General features: G+C 35.9%; 1 protein-coding gene across 3 annotated transcripts in view; it reads left to right on the forward strand.

Annotated features, from left to right (window-relative positions):
• Nucleotides 1–21,102, forward strand: part of CTNNA2 (catenin alpha 2) — a 1,423,217-nt gene that overhangs the window by 222,630 nt on the left and 1,179,485 nt on the right. Inside the window, exon 1 of one of the 3 annotated variants that reach the window (XM_063616604.1) lies at nt 8,472–8,644. The exons of the other annotated variants lie outside the window; for them this stretch is intronic. The gene's annotated coding sequence lies outside the window, so the exon portion shown is untranslated. Of the gene's footprint in view, nt 1–8,471; nt 8,645–21,102 lie in introns of those variants that run through there. 3 annotated transcript variants of the gene reach the window in all.

Consider the following 21,102-nt stretch of genomic DNA (forward strand, 5'->3'; position numbering starts at 1 on the left):
AAAGTCAGAAGATTTTTGACTTACAAAGAACACAAGGACTTTACTAAGGAGCCTGGCTTTTCAAAGACTGGGTCAATTTTTAAGATGCATTGTCCTCAAAGTAGAAAAATCAAAAGGACCCAAGTTTTGCAGAGTTCTGATCTCTACTCTGATATTGATTTGTTACATGGCCTAGGGCCAGATGTTGAACCTCCGATAGTTTCTTCTCCTTCTTATCTGTGAAACAGAGATGAAAATTCTGAGCCTCAAAGTGATTTGGTGGAAATTAAATAATAGCTTAAAGCCTTTTGATAGGGTGAAGTGATAAGTGTTTCCTTTTGGCTTCTTTCAGATGTTATATAGTTTTCCATTTAAGTGAAAATTAACTTCAAACATATCACACTTCAGTTTTGACCTAATCACCTGTTGATTAGTGGTTCTAAGCTATTAATTGTGGGATGTCTAAAACAGCAAATGTGAGTGGACACACTGCAAGCTCATATCCAGAGTAGCCTAGAATAAAGCCTTGCCCATGATTGTACCTGCCTCCATAGCCCCTTTCCCAACTCCTGTGTGCACAAGCAGATAATATAAAGAGTTTAACTAAAATTTAAAATATTGTATCCTTTGTGTTTTCATTGCCTCTAGGCAAATACAGGGTATGTGTTTTTAAATGTTCATGAATAATAAAAAACAAAACAAGAGCATCCAGAGAATGCTAGCTTTTCTTTTCAAATAATTGTTTATTTATAGTTCATAAAAGATCTAGAAAGACTTAAAGAGCAAGATTAAGTCCCAACATATGTCATTTAAAAGCAGGATGGCATAGTAGTTAAGCATTTAGGCTCTGGAATCAAACTCAGCTTGAGCTCAAATCTCAGATCAGTCAGCTACTGACAGTGTGTAATTGGATAAAAGAAAGACTTATATTTGTATTTTCTTTTTTCTATAAAGAGTTCCCTGAGATCGGAGAAAATGTCTTGTTTCCTGTCGAATCTGAAGCATCGAATGCATAGTAGGCTTTGCCCCACAATATTCTGAGAAAAAAATGAACTATTTTGTACCCCAATAAATGTGCCCTAGAACAACCCTACATTGAAGGTTGGAAAAGGGAAAGATTGCTCTTCAAGCATATTTCCCAAATACCAAGTGTAGTTTTCTAAGGATTTGTTTTACCAGTATTTAGAAAAAACTTCTACTCAGAAAGCACAGTGACAGATGTAGAATTGCTGCAGAAGAAATCATGTGCCCTATTAGAGGACACCACCGTGGTTTCTTTCAAGCCAATTTGCTTAGAGAAGTACAAATCTCTTCTTGCACAGGAGTGGAATTACTCATTATACTCAGCCTCACATAAAGCTTAACTACTTGCCAAGGCTGCTCAAAGCCTTCTGGTGGCCTGTTCCTTTTGATGGTGGAGAAAGGGTTCAGTGTGTCTCCAATGCTTATGTAATATAATGTGCAATCAGCTTTCAATTCTCTAGGGATGAAAGCTTTGGGCTCAAGCCCAGAGAATAACTAGATTGGAAAGGACAGTGTCACCTGGACAGCAATCCCACAGCTATTATGTTGTAGCTGGCACAAAAAGTGAACTTAGAATTTTGACCAATTAATGCTGATGTTTATGCCAAAAATAAAATCCAAATTTGTCCTATATAGAGAATTGGATAGTGCTGTTTGGCTTCTTCTAATCTCCTTTTTTAGCTACTGTTTAATTTTCCTGCAAATGTGATTAGAGAAAATAGCCTGTCCAGTAATTTGTTATCAAATCTGTCTTTTGTCTCTGTAATGGCTTTGATAAATAATGGCCTGAATATATAGATGTACAGTTCTAAATAAAAAAAAGAGCCAGTGTACTTATAAGATCCACTTATAGAAAGAGCAGTATTAGGGTAATAAACTGAAGAAAAAGTATTGATAAGGAGTCAGGAGCGCCGGGTGTGTGTCCTTGTGCCATCATTATCTAGCTACAGTCCTTTAAGGAATTCATTACCTTTCTTTGAGCTTTGGTTTTCTCCTAGGAAGAATGAAAATGCTGTACTACCTAATCTCTCTGCTGGCTCAATTATCCTGTTTCCTCCAAGCCATCTATAAATGCTCACTCACTGAGAGGACATTAGCCTTATGCTATAAAAAATATTTTTTTCCAGGAAAAAAATCGACATTTATTTCTACATATTATCTTCATACTCCTTCCTGCAGTAACACAACTTTAGAAATGATATTCCTGCTCTCTTCCCAGAAGATGAGATAGTAAGACAGTAAAATACCTAAAGAAAATGGAAAATATATGTGAAGGAGGTGGCCAGCCAAGAAACTGCCTAATGTACTGGAGATCTAAAGTGACCTTTTAAGGTTAAGCACAGAGCCTCCTAATGAGGTCCTCATGCAGTTTATTACCTGCCATCCAGGCTATTCCCTCTAAAGCAGAGCTACATAGACTGTCAAGGACATTGGGTTTCAAATACAGTCACCAGCTGGGTGACCTCATCTGAAAAGGGAGCATGAGCCCTACCTAGTTTCTCTCAGGGTTGCAAACCACACTTTATGTAAAAGTGCTTACCCAATACTCAGCTCACAATAAATGACCAGTACATTTGAATCTAAATTGAGTGGACTGTTCCCATTACCATATGGAAACCGCCAGTTGTACAGTAAGAGTTTCTGGCTGCGTTGATCTAACTGGAGGAGGGGCAAGAAGTTAAATATCAGTCTCACCGCCCTTTTGTAAATAATACCAAATTATTTTGGTTCCCATCAGATAATAAGCAATTCTGTGGCAGGAATGGGGAAAGGAAGAGGAAATATTATCCAGACATTCTAACATCCTGAAGTTAATTTCCAGAAATAGTAGGCTAGGAATGTTTCAGTAGATTTTCTTATAGACAGTATAAATTATGTTCCTAGATATATAACACATAAATCTAGAATTTATGGAAATAAAAATAATTTTAAAAAATCTCATAACAGCTCTGATGAAACCTTGGTGAATCTTAAATAAGCTATTCTAAACCTTATCACAGAGTTTTGCAAATTTGTGGAGGAAACTCTCTGTATTTTTAGATCTTGATTTCTTTTAAAGACATTTATTATATAATATCTGTAGTCTTTATGAACTGTTTCTTCAAGTGTAGATAGATTTTTCTTATTTTACCTTCAGACAACTTCAAAATAAGCCACATATTATGTATTATGTTTTGATATATTTATGCATTTATTTTGTAACTTGAGGAATCAAAAACTTTTAATTTGTGTTCAAATAATTTTTATATTTTTAAAAATGATCCCGGTAAATACAAGGTGCATGTTCACCAAATTAGAAGTTGACACAGAACAGAAGACCTTAGACCTCCAGTATGACTCTGAAAACAGCTACCATGAGACCAGTGAAGAGCATTTGATTATAGGCAGCAGTTGGTATCTGTGAGTTTTAGCATGGAGTGAACAGAGTAGGTTGACAGAATACAAAGTCTAGAAATACATAACTAAACCAATATTCAGGCTTGAAGATAAGCAGTAGGTAATTGACAGCTTTAGTTCTTGTGACAGGTCTTCTGGCTGCTCAAAGACACGTATAGTTTAATTTATGCCGTGAAGAGTTAATATCAAAATGGTTCAACGGAAATCAAAGCTTGAGAGATGAAAGTCTGCAATTCTGTGGATTCAGACTTGTCTACGTTTTTAAAATTGTTGAAATGGATCCATCAGAGTTTATGTGCATGAACAATCAAGAGGCCTTGTGAGAAGTAAGTTATCCTAAGGGAAGGGAATCAGAAAATACACATTTGACTCACTGTCAGTAGGTTTTGATTGAAGCAGACATATTTTGAAACCGCATGATGCAGTCTACTGAAGTTGGCCCTCAAGATAGCTCCTGTGACTCATTCCTCAGTGTTTTAAGAAAGGGATTCTATCCCCACTCCCCCCAAAAAGGGGTTTTAAAATGAAAGGTCCAGATTATAAAAATCTTTACAGGAAATTGGGAGTACAAGGCAGGAGGACTTTGTGAGCTTATTAGCAAAGTAAAAAGGGAGATCATTTTTTCCCATTTCAGTCTGAGAGAATGGAAATGATAAGAAATTGAAATGTACATAATTCTTTAGAGTGGAAAAGAGATAATAGACCTTGTTATACAGGTGGAATCATTCCCCAGGGATCTTGAAAGGAATGGGTCTCATGCCAACATCAGAAGCAAAAAGGTGGTATTAGCAACACCACCAAGTAGACTATGATGGGCTTATCCTTTAGCATATGAGAGTTTGGGTTAGGTAATAAAGACTTTTTCTGTTGCAAGAAATTCTCATTCAAATAAGCAAAAGGAAGAGGAGGAATATATTGGCACATAGAAAGGCAACTCATTAAAAAATAAAAGAAGTACCATCAATGTTTACTGGATAGAGGAAAAAATACTTCAGAAAACAGTTTACCTTTGTTTTTTATGTGTTTTTATCACTACATATTGCTTTCCTTCCCTCTGCAAACTTCCATTTATGTTTCACTAAGAGTACTGTGGAAAATAAGCACTACCTTCCTATTCCACATGAACTTTTAGCTCCAGAGCCATTAATGCACCAGCACTCCATTGCTCCCATTAAAAAACTTGTATGAGAGAAAACCTAATCAACTAAACTGAGGTCAGATCCTTTATGGGTAAATGTGTGGGGTGACACTCAACATATATGGATACACAAATGCAGGATTGGGGTTTAAAGGATAGTTCTTAGAATTAGGACATTATGTGTGCCGTTACTCCAATGAGTCTTCAACGCACAGATATTTCTATTCCAGTTTCTTCCAGTACCCTTTAGAAGAAAATTGGTGGGATGATAGGAGTTTTTAAAATTCTATGAGAGATGTCTGAGACCAAACAATTATTAATGTGACACTCTATGGATTCCAGAATGACAAGGTCTCAGAAATATGTGACATAGCAGAGAGGCCCACTAAAGATAGAAAGATCATGATAACATTTTCCTTTTTTTTTTTTTTTTTTTTTTTAACTATCATGAGTCAAAAAGAAATGTGACCACCTGTCTTGGTCATATTTGCCTAATTATTATTTGGATACTAAAATGTTAAAGAAGGGAATGTATATCAGATTCAACATTAAAGAATCGTGCTACGGTCCACTGGTATGTGAATCATACATAACCAAAGGGCTGCTCTGCATCCACTGGGTCAACACTCCCATGCTTTACTTATGGGATTCTTTGTCTTTTCTGATGTCAAACATTGTAAGTGTAATAAACCAAGGCATTGTCTAACATGGCCACTCTAACAGTGGCCATGAAAAGGATCACATTTTGAGTTTTAGAGGTTATATAGTATAAAACTGTTCCATAAGATAGAATTCATTTTACTAGGTATACTTTTTGTTTGAATCAAGTCATAATAGACATGATGAAATTATCTTGAAATTCTAGACAACAGTAAATTCTCAATGTCATCAGTAGGTTCTTGAAAACTTCAACTTTAAGGCAAACGTTGTATAATAAACCAATTTTACCATAAGCTAATTGATACAAACAAGAGTTAAATTCCTATGACATATTTCTGGTCACAAAATATCACCAAATATCTAAAGACTAAAACACTTCTACATTAAATGTTGAAATGAATGTGAGTTATTCCTACATTTAAGAAAGATGAATGAAAACAAGATAATTATTATCAATGTATTCCAGTTCCTGGTCTAGGTGGTTGGAGCCCATCAAGCAGTTTAGGACATAAGTCAAGAACAGGACAATGTCCCATTGCAATGCAAACTCATACACACATCCACACTCACCCAGATGGGGACAATGTAGACAGCCAATTCACCAATGTGTACATCTGTGGGATGTGGGAGGAAACCAGAGTAGTAGGTAAAAACCCACTCAGACATGGGGAGAATGTGCAAACTCCACAAACAATGGTTCCAGCTGAGAGTTAGTTTTATTTCTCAACAAAGGAAAACAACATTGAACAAAACACTACTCAAGGACTTACTGTGCTATGTTAGAACTGACTTGAATGGTAATTTTTTCAAGTGATTGCCAAATGTGTTCAAGTGTGAGGATCCTTTTAGGATCAAAACAAAAATCTTACAGATCTGCAGATTCTGCTAGTGTCAAGTGATTGAGAAATTACATTATAACAAATAGCCACTGTAAATTCAGATACGTTTTTGAAAAATTTTATTACATTAAATATATTTCAATGTGTTATGAGCAGTCATTAGATATTTATAAATAAAGATTGGTGCCAATTTGGAATTGAGAACTTAAAACTCAGCAACCCTCAGGAACATATGGTCAACAGGTTAGTAATCATTGGTTTGTAATATAATCTCACTGTACAGATGAAGAGACTGGAGTTAAAAAAAATACTGAGTGATTTTCCTAAAGTCAGAAATCTAGAGCATTACTGGGAGAACCAGCATTCCTGGGAGAACCAGTGTGAATTTAGTTCAGTAGACAAGGATATCAGTTTAAGACTCTATCACACTCAAAGACCAAATTATTCATTCTTTTTATCTTTAAATATCATTATTTGGCATGTATTATATATATGTATTATATATATAAAATATTTTTCAAATACATGTCTTAAAATATATATTAAATGTATATATTATATTGTGTGCTAGATATAGTGAATATTATATTTTGTATTTTTTATATATGTATACAAACTGTACAATCCAAACTATCACAACTATTTTTCAATGAACAACATCTAGATACTCTGGTAGCCAAATGGCTTCACGAGTAAAACCTCAAACTTTGGAATGATTATTTCCTTTACCCAATAGTATGGGGGAGTTTTGAAAACTCTCTTAGCTTCCTCCAAGGAGGCAGTCTAACACTGTCAGAGTGTTTAAACATATTTCGTCTTTATTTTTCTGGCTACTTAACAACATTAAATTAGTTTGCAAGAAGTATAAGAAAGCCATAAAAATATTAATAATATGTCCCTTCATCACTGCCCCAAAGAAGTGAATGCATAGCTGAGAAGGCAAAAGTGCCTTCCATTGATTGAGACACAAGGTTCACATCAGTCTCTAAGTGCCTAACGTGTATCCAGCCAATAATCACACTTTAGTCACTTACTTTGGAGAATCCTTCATACCTCAACCACTAGACATATCTTCAGTGAAACTTCACAGTTAAAATATCTCCAGCCTCTGCTTGAAGGAAAGAAATGCCTCAGATGAAAGTAGTATGTTTTTTCATAGCGTTTCCTGGAAAGCATCTACATATTGGTGAAATATAACCGTGGTGCATAATTCACTCCTGTAATAAAAATAATTATCTAAATATTATAGTTAAGAGAGATTTTTTTCTCCGTTTAAAATAAAGGTCAATACATTGCTTCAATATTGTTAACTCCACTTTCCTATTTGGAACAAATTTTGGAAAAGCACACATCATCATGGTCATTTACTTCAGCCATTTGGTGAGTTGCATTAATCTTTGCACCTTCTTTTGAAAGATAAGCCACATTTAGTGGTCTTGCTAAATAATATAGAGCTTTCAAACATCTGAAGGGCAGCATGGTAAGCCTCCACTAGATTGAACTGGGCATTCACATCCCATTTATAAAGATTCCTAATGCATTCTTCATTATCATTCTAGTCACTCATTGAGTTCTATTATAACTTATATTGATTCTATTTTCAGCAGGAGTCTAGGGATGAGACGAAGAAGTAATTAAGTAGTTTTTCAAAGGATAACCACTGTCACCTAAAATCATTAAAGGAGAATAAAAATGTGTACCATCCTCTGCCATATCAAAACTAATTTGTAATAATTAAAAAGTTATCTTCCTGAAACATTAAAATTTGGAAAATTTGGAGAAACTGGAACCATATTGCTAACTTAAACTGAGCACTTTGGGAATGCCTGTATAGTCATGATTTGGTGTGCATTCACATCTGTCTTGGATATCAGCTATGTTTCAGGAATAGCTGCATCCATGAAATGTTTACTTTAACAATTAATGTCTTATATAAACACTATGTACACTTTGAGCATATTCCTGGACATTGCTTAGTAGAAAATTGATGTTAGCTTTAAAGCATTCAAATAAGTTCAGCTAAGAGACTGAAAAGCAATAGCTCTGCCTAAAAGAAATGTCAAGGTAGGCAGTATCATTTTTAAATAAAAAATTTAAATATGCCCCCTGGCTCTGGTACTTTAATTCAAGGAATTGGCATGCTATAAATGTGACAATGAAATGTGTAAACAGGAGCCATGAAAATTTACAAGCTGTTAAAAATTTGTGCAGACAGATAAGTGAATCCTCTGTAGTAGTACATGGAGGATCTATCTGAGATAGAAGCAAACCTGCTCAAATCAAGTCACACATGATCATTCAGAAAATTAAGTATGGTTGGCTCTCTATAAGTGGTAGGTTCAGATATTTCCCTCCATAGGTGTGGCCAGCCAGTACTTTACAGGACAAACAGTATATATATATATTTTTTTTTTCCAGAAAAGGAGGCTGGGTCATTTAATCCAAACAAGACTGAAGACAAGCTTAGTATTCAGCCAACCTACTCCTGCTTTAATCCCAAGAATGCTATAACTGAAATAATTCATCAGATTATTGGTTCAGTGATTAACAAAATTGTGTTCTTTGGAGATGCATGAGAGGCCATAGAGACAAAGACAGAGAAATAGAGGTAAGTAGAATAGGTATGATCCCTACATCACCTTTCAAACCAAAATAGTTATCCTAATAATGGGCTTCTGTACAAGATAATAAAGACTTCTGGTGCTAAAAGCTAGTTTTAAAATATAGATTTATTATCTTATAGATAAAACCCCTCAGTTCTGATGGAAAGAAGTTGCACAAGGGTCTGTCAAGTTACTAGAAATAGTATCAGGAAGAGAACCTAATCCTAGGTCACAGACATGACTGAAAGGATTCATGGGTGTGTGTCACTCTCCATGGTGCTGATACTCTTCATTTGCAATATTGTTTTTAACATCTAGGATATGGTGATTCCCTCCCAATTTCTCCCATTTTTCAGTTTCTTTTTTTATTTGTATGTTTTACCCTGTGAGTAATTTACCATATTATATTGTTATAAAACAAACTGAACTCTGATGTATAATTCACAATGTATATAATTATTTGTCAATTGTATTACATTTCCAGTACTTGCAATCTACATCTAACACACCCTCTCACACACACAGTCACACATTTTATGCTTTCATAATTCACTCATGCTTCTTTCATTTTGTGCCAATAATATAATAATTTAAATAGTAAATTAATGGCACAAAATGTTGGAAAACATTTGCTCACTTCCTCCTAAGAGACCACTAAAAATGGCCTAAAATATCTTATAGAAATAACCCTGCTCTGAAATCCTATTCAAAACATAAAGTCTCAAAATATTACCATGCTAACTTTAGATCTGTCTTTCCAGTGTGGATTCACATTAACCAACCTCAGATGAAAAATAAATTTTTTAGAGGTTAAATGATTGAGTCTACGTTGCCAGCCATTATTTCTTACATGCAGACTCATAAGAGAAACCTAATCATAATCAGGTTGCCATTTTATTAAATAAGTAGAAACGAAATTGTCTTGAAGGCAGACTTAAAGTTTTTGTTTTCTATAAAACATTACTGCAAATTAGACACTCCATAGAGGCAGACCTGTGAATATATGCTCATATCTTTCTTGTTACACTATAATATTGGGAGTTTTTATCTTTATATAAATCTTGACTACTGGACAGTGCAGGGGCAAAGACTGTGTTATGTTCATCTCCTTACCAGTAGACTTAACACAGTGCCTCAATGGTAGAGTGGGGAGAACAGATGTCATTGAATAAGTTAATGATAGAAAAGTTGATTTTAAAGCTAGAACAGTAAAAAATAAAGGCAGTGTCTGAGTGAGGTCAGAAGACTAAGTGACTTAAAAATGACTATGCTCATCATGCATTATAAGGCATAATTAAGTATTCTTGAACCTAAGGCAAAAATTATTCTTCAATCATATATCCTCCATATGCATAGTCAAAATCGAGAACACAGGGATGTTGGCATAGTTTGGGATATGTGCTAAATAGCATATTTATACTCCTACACATCTGTTCTTCACTCTATGACATTGGAGCTTTTTGTTGGGTGGGGCAATTGAAGGAAAGGAGAAAAGTAAGGTCATCGCAGTCATGCCTGAGCTCCCTGTCTGTGGGGTTGCCATGGGCTGGCTGCATCCCATGGCCAAAGGTCTCGGTTCCTGTCAGGCCACCCTCTCTCCACAGACTTTATTGAAAGCTGCTGGCAAACACAATCCTTATTTTTGTTTAGGGTTAATGTCAACCTTCCCTCTCCAGTTTGTGGGTACTCCACTCTCCCTTGTTGTTGTCTATTACCTACATGTACCTTTGCAAACATATTTTTTAAATGCTCTCCAAAAAACCTGGTTTCTATAGAACTAGGTTCCTACCAGGACCTAGACCCACTTGGGGCAATCAAAGAAATAGTCATACAAATATTCTTGCATGCAAGGAATGTCATTACAACTCTGTCCATTTCCTTAGTATGGCCCGTAAGATACACAAGATTTTGGAGATCACTTAGCCACATACAATATTTCATACACTTAGATACTGTGACCTATTTTCTCGCTACTGAACTTTGAAATTTGGAGAAGTGAGAAAAACTAGGCATGAATTATAGATTTTTTTAGGGATAATATCCAGGACATTACTTTAAAATATGACAAGTTAGACCTGGAAATATCTTATAAAGGTTGAGAGTATACAGGTAAGAATCTTAATAAAGATTCTTAAAGCCATTCGATTTATATTTTTATTTGCATGAATTAAATGCACAGATATTAAACACAATTCCAAATCTACTAAAGTTATTTTGTGGTTGTGTTTTAAGTATTTAAAATTACATCTTTAAATTACAAAATTATAATTTAAATTATTTAATAATTTAATAATTTAAATTATTTAATAATCTAATAATTTAAATAATTTAATCATTTAATAATTTAAATGATTAAATTATAAATTAAATCTTTACATTATTTTAAATTACTTTAAAATATGACAAGTTAGACCTAGAAATATCTTACAAAGGTTGAGAGTGTCCAGGTAAGACGTCACATTAAGAGAGTAACTATTTTTACTTCAATGTGAGTAAACTGCATACCTCTAAATCAGTCAGCTCATAATATCCCCTAATACCGAAACTGTCTTTTGCTCATTAAAGACTTCTACAGTGCTAAAAATGTTGAGATTCTACATCTAGTCCTTTGATTTTTTTCATAAACTTTTGTATATTCGGCAGTTAATGCTGAATCCTTTAATAAAGATTCTTAAAGCCGTTTGATTTATATTTTTATTTGCATGAATTAAATGCACAAATATTAAATACAATTCCAAATCTATTATTTTGTGGTTATGTTTTAAGTATTTAAAATTACATCTCATTTGGTGCTGTATTAAAATAGAATGGAATTGTATGTTATTTCTTTTGAGAAAGCTTTGAATTTCTCTAATCTCTCCAAGACAAATTGACATCAGCTTGTAGATTCTGTTGCATTTTGGTGTGTATTTTATAACATGGACACACTATTATCCCAAATTCTGGCATATGTTTTAGAAAAGATTTTTTTCCTACTCTTGGAACAGTTGAAATCGGGACAGTAAAATGGCACTTGGTTAGAATGCTGAAATTGTTAAACCTGCAATCTCAGCACCAAAGTTCTGCCCAGAACAGAGCAATTTCATGTTTTATTTGTTTTTACCCTTGTGGAAAGAAGGAAACAAAAACAATTCAGGTATATGTGTTAGACTACAAATGGAGTGAGAACAGGACATTTCAAAGGGTTAAATAATTAGAATTCGGCCGGGCACGGTGATTCACGCCTGTAATCCCAGCACTTTGGGTGGCCGAGACGGGCAGATCACGAGGTCATGAGATCGAGACCATCCTGGCTAACATGGTGAAAACCTGTCTCTACTAAAATACAAAAAAAATTAGCCAGGCACGGTGGCGGGCGCCTGTAGTCCCACCTACTTGGGAGGCTGAGGCAGGAGAATGGTGTGAATCTGGGAGGCGGAGCTTGCAGTGAGCCGAGATCGCACCCCTGCACTCCAGCCTGGGTGACAGAGCCAGACTCCGTCTCAAAAAAAAAAAAAAAAAAAAATTAGAATTCAATGTGTTCAGGGAAATATTTTGGAATAACAAGTTTATTAAAATTTAGTGAGGAATAGAAGAGCTACCATGAAATTTTCCCTTTCCAAAGTCCACAGCAAACATGCATTCATAAAACATTTATTTTAATTATTACATTTCTGAGGCCTACAGTTCACAGTGTTGAATGACCTGGTACATTTTTCTAATAGAAAAAAAATGAAATATTGATTTTCAAACATGAAAGAAAAATGATTATAAATATAAGTGGGTCATTTGGGGGGAAAATAAAATGTTAATTCTCTTCTATTATGTTGAACTTTATGAGCATTTGAATCACATATCCAATGAAACCAGAGCCAGCCCAGTTATAAGGCTCATATGAGAAACATATATGTTGTCAGTTAGCCTCATGGGAGATATCAAAGCTCTTTTTCTGCCTACCTTAGTTACGGAAACTCCGTGAGTATTTCCCTAAGGAGGGAAAAAAAGAGACAGTGCAGTAGGTTGACTAAGTTTAAGAACATTATATTGTTCATTGAGTTAATGAAGGGAGAACTGACAATGTTAAAGTAAAAAATCATAAGCCCACTTGCTCACTCTCCCTCACTCTTTTCCTTCCCCTACCTCTCCTTTTACTCTCAACTAGCATTTCATCCCAGGAGATAGTACCCTGACTTAAAAGTGTCTGACACATAGGACCAAACTAGTTCCCTCTAGCCGCTGCTGGCAAACAGACAGTTCCTGGCATCAGCACCCTTCCCTCATATTATAGTGACAAAATAAGATGCAGTTGCAGGATCTGTGCTGGAAATAATCCAGAGCAAACCTTAAGTTCAGGTAACCTACACTTAGTCGATGTAGTTAAGCTTTCCGTAGAATTAAGCATCTCAGGAGGAATTAGTTTTAAAGTTTGGGACCAAAGCCTCAATAGAAGATACAGTGCTACTTTGCCCTGTAATAGCAAGTTCCTTATAGATTCTCAGAGCTTTTGGATGTGATCATTTCTTGTGTCTTCACATGATTTAACTATTCATATATCACCTAATAAAACACTAAAACAGTATCATTTTATTTCTTGTAAGAGTCATGAAGTCTTCTCTTTTTACAAAATGAGTGAATTTTGAAGAAAAGAAATATAATTCCCTAACGTTGCTCTATAAGATCACACCAAACATGACTAGAGTGAGTAAGCATGAATGTCTTGTGCCTTTCTAGGGCAGTAGTTTTGCTAGATAGTTGTTGTCTGTGTGTATTAGTGAGATTTTTTATTAGAAACACTTGGAAGCTATATAACAAAATTCTTCCACTCACTTATTTTTCCATCACAATAGGATTGTTAGTGATGTGGTTTTCTAGTTCAACCTAGCAAGAGCCCATCAAAAGGCCATTATTTTCTCTGTACTTAACAAGGTGAAGGGTTGGTGCTCTCTCAAGTTCAAAGAGGAAAAATAAAAGTTTATTATATATTTGCCATGCTTTACAGTGAAAACTTCCTAGGGAGAATGAATTTTGGTTATAACCTTACCCATTTTATTTTCCATCTCACACCATGCAACAAATACAAAAATGTTTAGGCTCTCATCCTGCTGAACCAATTTCTTTATTGCATTTTTGCTCAGAAAAAGATTAATAATCATGTTTTCAAAGTGATGCTGCCCACTGTTGAACTTATTCCCCTGCCATTTCTAAAAAATGCATGCCACAGAAAAGCTTCTGCTTGGATTACAGCTAATTCAAATATAACTATCCTGACACTCCAATTCTTTCCCAGGAAAAAGGAAATGGATCAAACGATTGGGCTTTTATGCACACTTAAATGCTTTAACAGTACTAGTGAAACCTGACAGAATTTAAAATATAATTACATATTAAGTACATTCAAGATGAAAACTTCTCACACGGATTCTATTCTAAGCAACACAGAGAAGCAACTAAATAATGAATTTGAAGAACAAAACCATATACCTCAGAAGACTCTTCAAGGTGTTACATTCAACATCTAAGACAAACAACTGCATTGCAAATAAAAATAACTTGCTACTGTGAACTTCTACTTATAGTTCTAGGAACAGAAAATAATTTAGTTTACTTTTAACATTATTACGAACATACAGACAAATTGTATTTTTAGGAAAAAAATAGTTTCGAATAGAGGAATATGCAAGTATTGTAACTGAAAAGGATTTTTTTTTATTCGAAGAGAGAAACATCAGGATATATCCATTTTTCTTCCACATGTCCTGAGGGATAAGTTTTCGTTGCCTGAGAAATGAGATAGCTACAATCAACTTGGATAAAGAATATATAATTTTAAATTCCTTTAGAATTACTCAGTTTTACTCTTAGGAACATTTTAGGAATGAGACATCAAAAATATGGTAAGATTTGTTTTAAAATCAGCAATCAGAATGGCAAAGACAGAGCTCCATATGCTCTGTCTCCGGCAGCTCTGATTACAAAGACAGAGCCATAAGCCCTTGAACACAATCAAGAAGAAAATTTACTGATTGTTTAATATCTTTAGCATTGGTCCTTTTGATCACTCCTCTTTGACATGTCACTTCTGGTCCTTGATTTTTCTTCACCTACTCAGTTCAACTTCTCCTTCTTGGTTCTTTGCAAATAATTTTTTTTCTGTTCATTCAACTCTTACGTTTTAGCATCCTTTTTTATTAGCCTTTTTAAACAACAGTCTAAAATTATACAACTTATGTATTTTCCTATTTGATTATTGCTTTTCTTCTTCTAATAGAATGTCATCTTCCCGGGGTAGGGACTTGGTCTCTTTTTCTACTGTTGTGCCCTGTGTACCTAGGACATTGCCTAGTGTCTTCTTTTGTCATCTTTCCAGGTAGTAATATACTGATGACCTCAGAATCTGTATCTTCTTTTTAATTCTCTCTCTAAAATTCTAGACGGTATATCTAGCATCTTGTTGAATATCTCTACCTGGTAACCTTATATTTATTGTTTTTTAAATTAAAATATATTTGATAAGGGTTGTATATAAAGTGCATAATTTTATAATTTGATATACATATACATCATGAAATAATCACCTCAGTCTAACTATATGTGCTTTAAACTTAACATGTCCAAAGTGAATTTATTGTGTTCTATGTTCACACCCTCTTTCAACTCAAAATCTCCCCTTTTTTGAATATCCCTTTTGGTTTCAACATCAATTTGATCACTTAGTCCAGAAAATGGAAGTTATTCTAAGCTCTTTTTATATATTTCTCCTACAATCAGTTGGTTGCTAAGTTGTTTTTATTCTATTACCTAAATATCTAAAAATGTTCTCACTCTCTATTCACATTGCCACAGTAGGCCAATTTCTCACCCGAATTATTGCTTCCTAAATAAGCTTTCAGCCTTCATTCCATCCTTTATCCACAATGCTGCCAGAATGATTTTTCCCGTTCTCTACTCTCCTTACGTCTGGGCTTGGCCAGCACAACACCAGACTTTTAATGGAAGAGGATTCAGATTTCTCTCTTCCTCACCCACAGGATCACCCCCTTAGACTTAGACTCCTCAACACTAAATACACCAGGAACATTAAAAACTGCACCGTTTATGTTTCCCATCATGCCCTTCTTTGCCCCATGGCCCATTAAGTATTTTTTTTTCTTTTTCTTTTTGAGACAGGGTCTTGCTATGTCACCCAGGCTGGAGTGCAGTGGCGCTATCTCTGCTCACTGCAACATCCACCTCCAGGGTTCAAGCAATTCTCCTGTCTCAGCTTCCCAAGTAGCTGGGATTACAGGCATGTGCCACCACACCCAGCTAATTTTTGTATTTTTAGTAGAGACGAGGTTTCACTATTTTGGCCAGGCTGGTCTCGAACTCCTGACCTCAAGTGATCCGCCCGCCTCGGCCTCCCAAAGTTCTGGGATTATAGGCGTGAGCCACCGTTCCTGGCCATGGCCCAGTAATTTTTATCTACAATGGCAGAGGGAGCAAAAATGGCTTTGAAATATCTTCTAAATTATCTTCAGAGTTACTTTGTGAAACTTGTCTGTATCATTTAAGACACAAGAAATGTGCTTGTTCTAAACTCCAATTTTGAAAAATAAATGAATGATCAATTGTTTTTACTGATAAGTAGGCATTTTAAAATCCTCTTTTCTCTTCACTTGGATACTTCAGAAGAGAGTTTCCCTGGCAGTGTGTGAGTGCTTACGTTATGATGCTGCAGAATCTCACCTTTGACCTGGCTGGTATCAGACATTTGAGTGCATAGCACGAGGATTTTCATAGAGTTTACATTGATACCATGTTTGGGAGTCCTTGAAGAAGCAGGAACCAGGTGGCTTCAGTCCCCACCTCATATAAATGTCTCTATAATCAACACCAATCCACATTCATTACTCATTTAACCAAGACCTGGGCAGGCACCCCGGCCATATGTGAATGATTTAGCTGGGCCATCACACCTATCTAAGAAGGAGAGCAAAGGTACCAGAAAAAGTTTGGCTGTCCATCAATGGCCACAAGTTAACATGTGACCCTAAGGAGACCAAAAACACAGATATGAAATAAAGATTTACCTTGAAAAGAACATAAAGTCAAATCAGCAATATAAAGGTAAAATTGATGAAGAAAAAGAATAAAAACATGAAAATGAGAGAATAAATTGTTACTTCAGAAGATAATTTGTAAAGATCTAGCTTAAGAACTAACAATACTAGATAGAGCAAAGTCAGTAGCCAATGTACAATAGCAAAACTTTTTTTAATTAAAGAGAAAATTTTGAGGCGATGAGAATGAGAGATTCATACAGGCAAATGTACAGTGTGTGAATTGTATGTTGTTAAATTTATTAATTTCAGTGATAAAGAATTTTACCGATATGAAAGGGAAAAGTTAAAAATAAGAACAAATTTAGATTGTTCTCAAATTTTTCTGTAATGAAAATAAATGTCAGAAAACTGGAGAAATTACCTACAGAGATATAAAAGATAAGACTTATGATTGATGAATTCTGTATTCTGTCAACTTGTTATTTTTATGTAAAGATAACAGAAAAATATTATCAGATATGTAAGGGCTCAAAAAGCATATCACTCTCAAACATTTCCTGGGGAAATAAAAGACACGGACATGCTCCTCTTCAAGATAATTTATCTAGAAATTCAAAGAAAGAGTGTTGTAGGCGCTGCCTTCCCAGTAAGAATTGTGGAATGACAGCCTCCAGGTACAGCTGATCTGGTTTGGTCCACATGGTCAGTCCTTTTTGGAGAACTCAGTTACAAATGATGTAAATCCCTAAGGCCCTTATTCCTTAAGTGACTCTCTTGTGGCACAATGTTTTTCTACCTAGATTCAGAGAAGCAGCCAGAGTATATGACACAAAAAAGCAACCTATAAGCTATGTCAGTACAGGAAATATGTCTGTTTTGTTCATTGCAGGGTCTATAGTACCTAGCATAGTACCTGCTGCAGATAGATAATTAAGTATGTGCGGTTGAATGATTTAAAGGCAAGGAGGGGAACAGAGATGTACCTTCTAGCAGCAAGTTCTATTTAGTAGAACTCAGTAAAGTATTGGTTGCTAATCTGTGCCAGGTGCTGACTCTAGTGTTGAAAAGCCAATGAATACAGACAGAAATACAGAGAGAGTATATGCTGCCCCGTGTTGCTATTTTTTCTATGATTGGAAAGTTCACTGTATTGGAACATTTTGAGTGGAAGCTGGGATGTGTCCTTTTAATGCCAGTCTCCCCAGTTAGGAAGAGTCATTCAGGTATCACATCATTTTAAAGTGATTATGTGGTGAAACTCGCTAGACTATCAATGCTTACCAGCCCTTGCTGGGTAGATAACTTCTCTATTCTATTAACTGGTCATATAGAGTTAGGTTTGAGGACAGGAGGAAAACTGTGCTAACATAAAGGTATAATAAATTCTGCTCTTGGCTGGGCGCAGTGGCTCATGCCTGTAATCCCAGCACTTTGGGAGGCTGAGGCAGGAGGATCACCTGAGGTCAGGAGATCAAAACCAGCTTGGCCAACATGGTGAAACCCTGTCTCTACTAAAAATACAAAAATTAGCCAGGTGTGATGATGTGCACCTGTAATCTCAGCTACTCGGGAGGCTGAGGCAGGAGAATCACTTGAACTCAGGAGGCAGTGGTTGCAGTGAGCCAACATCACACCACTGCACTTGACAGAGTGAGACTCTGTCTCAAAAAGAAAAAATACTGCTCTTGATGTAGCTGAGATGTTGTGTTTAGGCATTAGGACACTTTGGTGAGTTGACGTATATAGTGATGGGTTCTGTTTAAAATTCATATATAGTGTTTAACTTCTGCTGGGAGGGCAGCCACCTAGAACATTCTTTCTTTGGATATAATCTTAAGTGAGCAGGACCATTCACCTTTCTTCTTGGCTCAACAATGTTGTAAAAAAATAATGTGAAAACTACCTGATACCTTGGAAGCAAAGATTTCAGTAATACTTCAAGAAAGTGATTATGTGGAAAATAAAGCCTGAAGTTCTCCAAAGATCATTCTGAGATCTTGAGAGCAGAAGGGTTGCCATTACCAGAATCATCAGCATTAATGTAGCTTGTGCCCAGAGATCCATATGTTCTCAATAGTCAAGCACTCTAGCTCCACTTATTAAGAGACAATTCTCTTGCCCTCCAAATATACCTTCACTGTAGAATGGTAGAAATAGAAACATTCTTTCATTGCCTTGTGTAAAGAAAGATAGAACTTGGAAAAATAATGTTATCATAAGACAGCATGGCCAGGCTTAAAGAAAGTTTTTTTTTAATATATATATACTTTTAAGTTCTAGGGTACATGTGCACAACGTGCAGGTTTTGTGCCATGTTGGTGTGCTGAACCCATTAACTAGTCATTTACATTAGGTGTATCTCCTAATGCTATCCCTCCCCTCTCCCTCCACCCCACGACAGGCCCCAATGTGCGATGTTCCCCACCCTGTGTCCAAGTATTCTAATTGTTCAATTCCCACCTATGAGTGAGAACATGCGGTGTTTGGTTTTTTGTCCTTGTGATAGTTTGCTCAGGATGATGGTTTCCAGCTTCATCCATCTCCCTACAAAGGACATGAACTCATCCTTTTTTATGGCTGCATAGTATTCCATGGTGTATATGTGCCACATTTTCTTAATCCAGTCTATCATTGTGGGACATTTGGGTTGGTTCCAAGTCTTTGCTGTTGTGAATAGTGCCGCAATAAACGTACATGTGCGTGTGTCTTTATAGCAGCATGATTTATAATCCTTTGGGTATATACCCAGTAATGGAATTGCTGGGTCAAATGGTATTTCTAGTTCTAGATCCCTGAGGAATCACCACACTGTCTTCCACAATGGTTGAACTAGTTTATGGTCCCACCAACAGTGTGAAAGTGTTCCTATTTCTCCACATCTTCTACAGCACCTGTTGTTTCCTGACTTTTTAATGATCGCCATTCTAACTGGTGTGAGATGATATCTCATTGTGGTTTTGATTTGCATTTCTTTGATGGCCAGTGATGATGAGAATTTTTTCATGTGTCTGTTGGCTGCATAAATGTCTCTTTTGAGAAGTGTCTGTTCATTTCCTTTGCCCACTTTTTGATGGAGTTGTTTGTTTTTTTCTTGTAAGTTTGTTTAAGTTCTTTGTAGATTCTGGATAATAGCCCTTTGTCAGATGAGTAGACTGCAAAAATTTTCTTCTATCCTGTAACTTGCCTGTTCACTCTGATGGTAGTTTCTTTTGCTGTGCAGAAGCTCTGTAGTTTAATTAGATCCCATTTGTCAATTTTGGCTTTTGTTGCCATTGCTTTTGGTGTTTTAGACATGAAGTCTTTGCCCATGCCTATGTCCTGAATGGTATTGCCTAGGTTTTCTTCTAGGATTTTTGTGGTTTTAGGTCTAACATTTAAGTCTTTAATCCATCTTGAATTAATTTGTGTATAAGGTGTAAGGAAGGGATCCAGTTTCAGTTTTCTACATATAGGTAGCCAGTTTTCCTAGCACCATTTATTAAATAGGGAATCCTTTCCCCATTTCTTGCTTTTGTCAGATTTGTCAAAGATCAGATGGTTGTAGATGTGTGGTATTATTTTTTCAGGGCTCTGTTCTGTTCCATTGGTCTATATCTCTGTTTTGGTACCAGTACCGTGCTGTTTTGGTTACTTAGCCCTATAGTATAGTTTGAAGTCAGGTAGCATGATGCCTCCAGCTTTGTTCTTTTGGCTTAGTATTGTCTTGGCAATGTGGGCTCTTTTTTGGTTCCATGTGAAATTTAAAGTAGTTTTTTCCAATTCTGTGAAGGAAGTTATTGGTAGCTTGATGGGTATGGCATTGAATCTATAAATTACGTTGGGCAGTATGGCCATTTTCATGACATTGATTCTTCCTATCCATGAGCATGGAATGTTCTTCCATTTGTTTGTGTCCTGTTTTATTTCATTGAGCAGTGGTTTGTAATTCTGCTTGAAGAGGTCCTTCACATCCCTTGTAAGTTGGACTCCTAGGTATTTTATTCTCTTTGAAGCAATTGTGAATGGGAGTTCACTCATGATTTGGCTCTCTGTTTGTTTGTTATTGGTGTCTAAGAATGCTTGTGATTTTTGCACATTGATTTTGTATCCTGTGACTTTGCTGAAGTTGCTTATTAGCTTAAGGAGATTTTGGGCTGAGACGATGGGGATTTTCTAAATATACAATCATGGCCAAATAGGAACAGCTCCAGTCTACAGCTCCCAGCATGAGTGACATAAAAAACAAGTGATTTCTGCATTTTCATCCAAGGTACTGGGTTCATCTCACTGGAGCTTGTCGGACAGTGGGTGCAGGAGAGTGGGTGCAGCCCACCGAGCATTAGCCGAAGCAGGGCGAGGCATCACCTCACCCGGGAAGTGCAAGAGGTCAGAGAATTCCCTTTCCTAGCCAAGGATAACTGTGACAGACAGCACCTGGAAAATCCGGTCACTCCTATCCTAAT

The sequence above is a fragment of the Symphalangus syndactylus genome, chromosome 14, assembly GCF_028878055.3.
Source record: "Symphalangus syndactylus isolate Jambi chromosome 14, NHGRI_mSymSyn1-v2.1_pri, whole genome shotgun sequence".
Lineage (NCBI taxonomy): Eukaryota > Metazoa > Chordata > Mammalia > Primates > Hylobatidae > Symphalangus > Symphalangus syndactylus.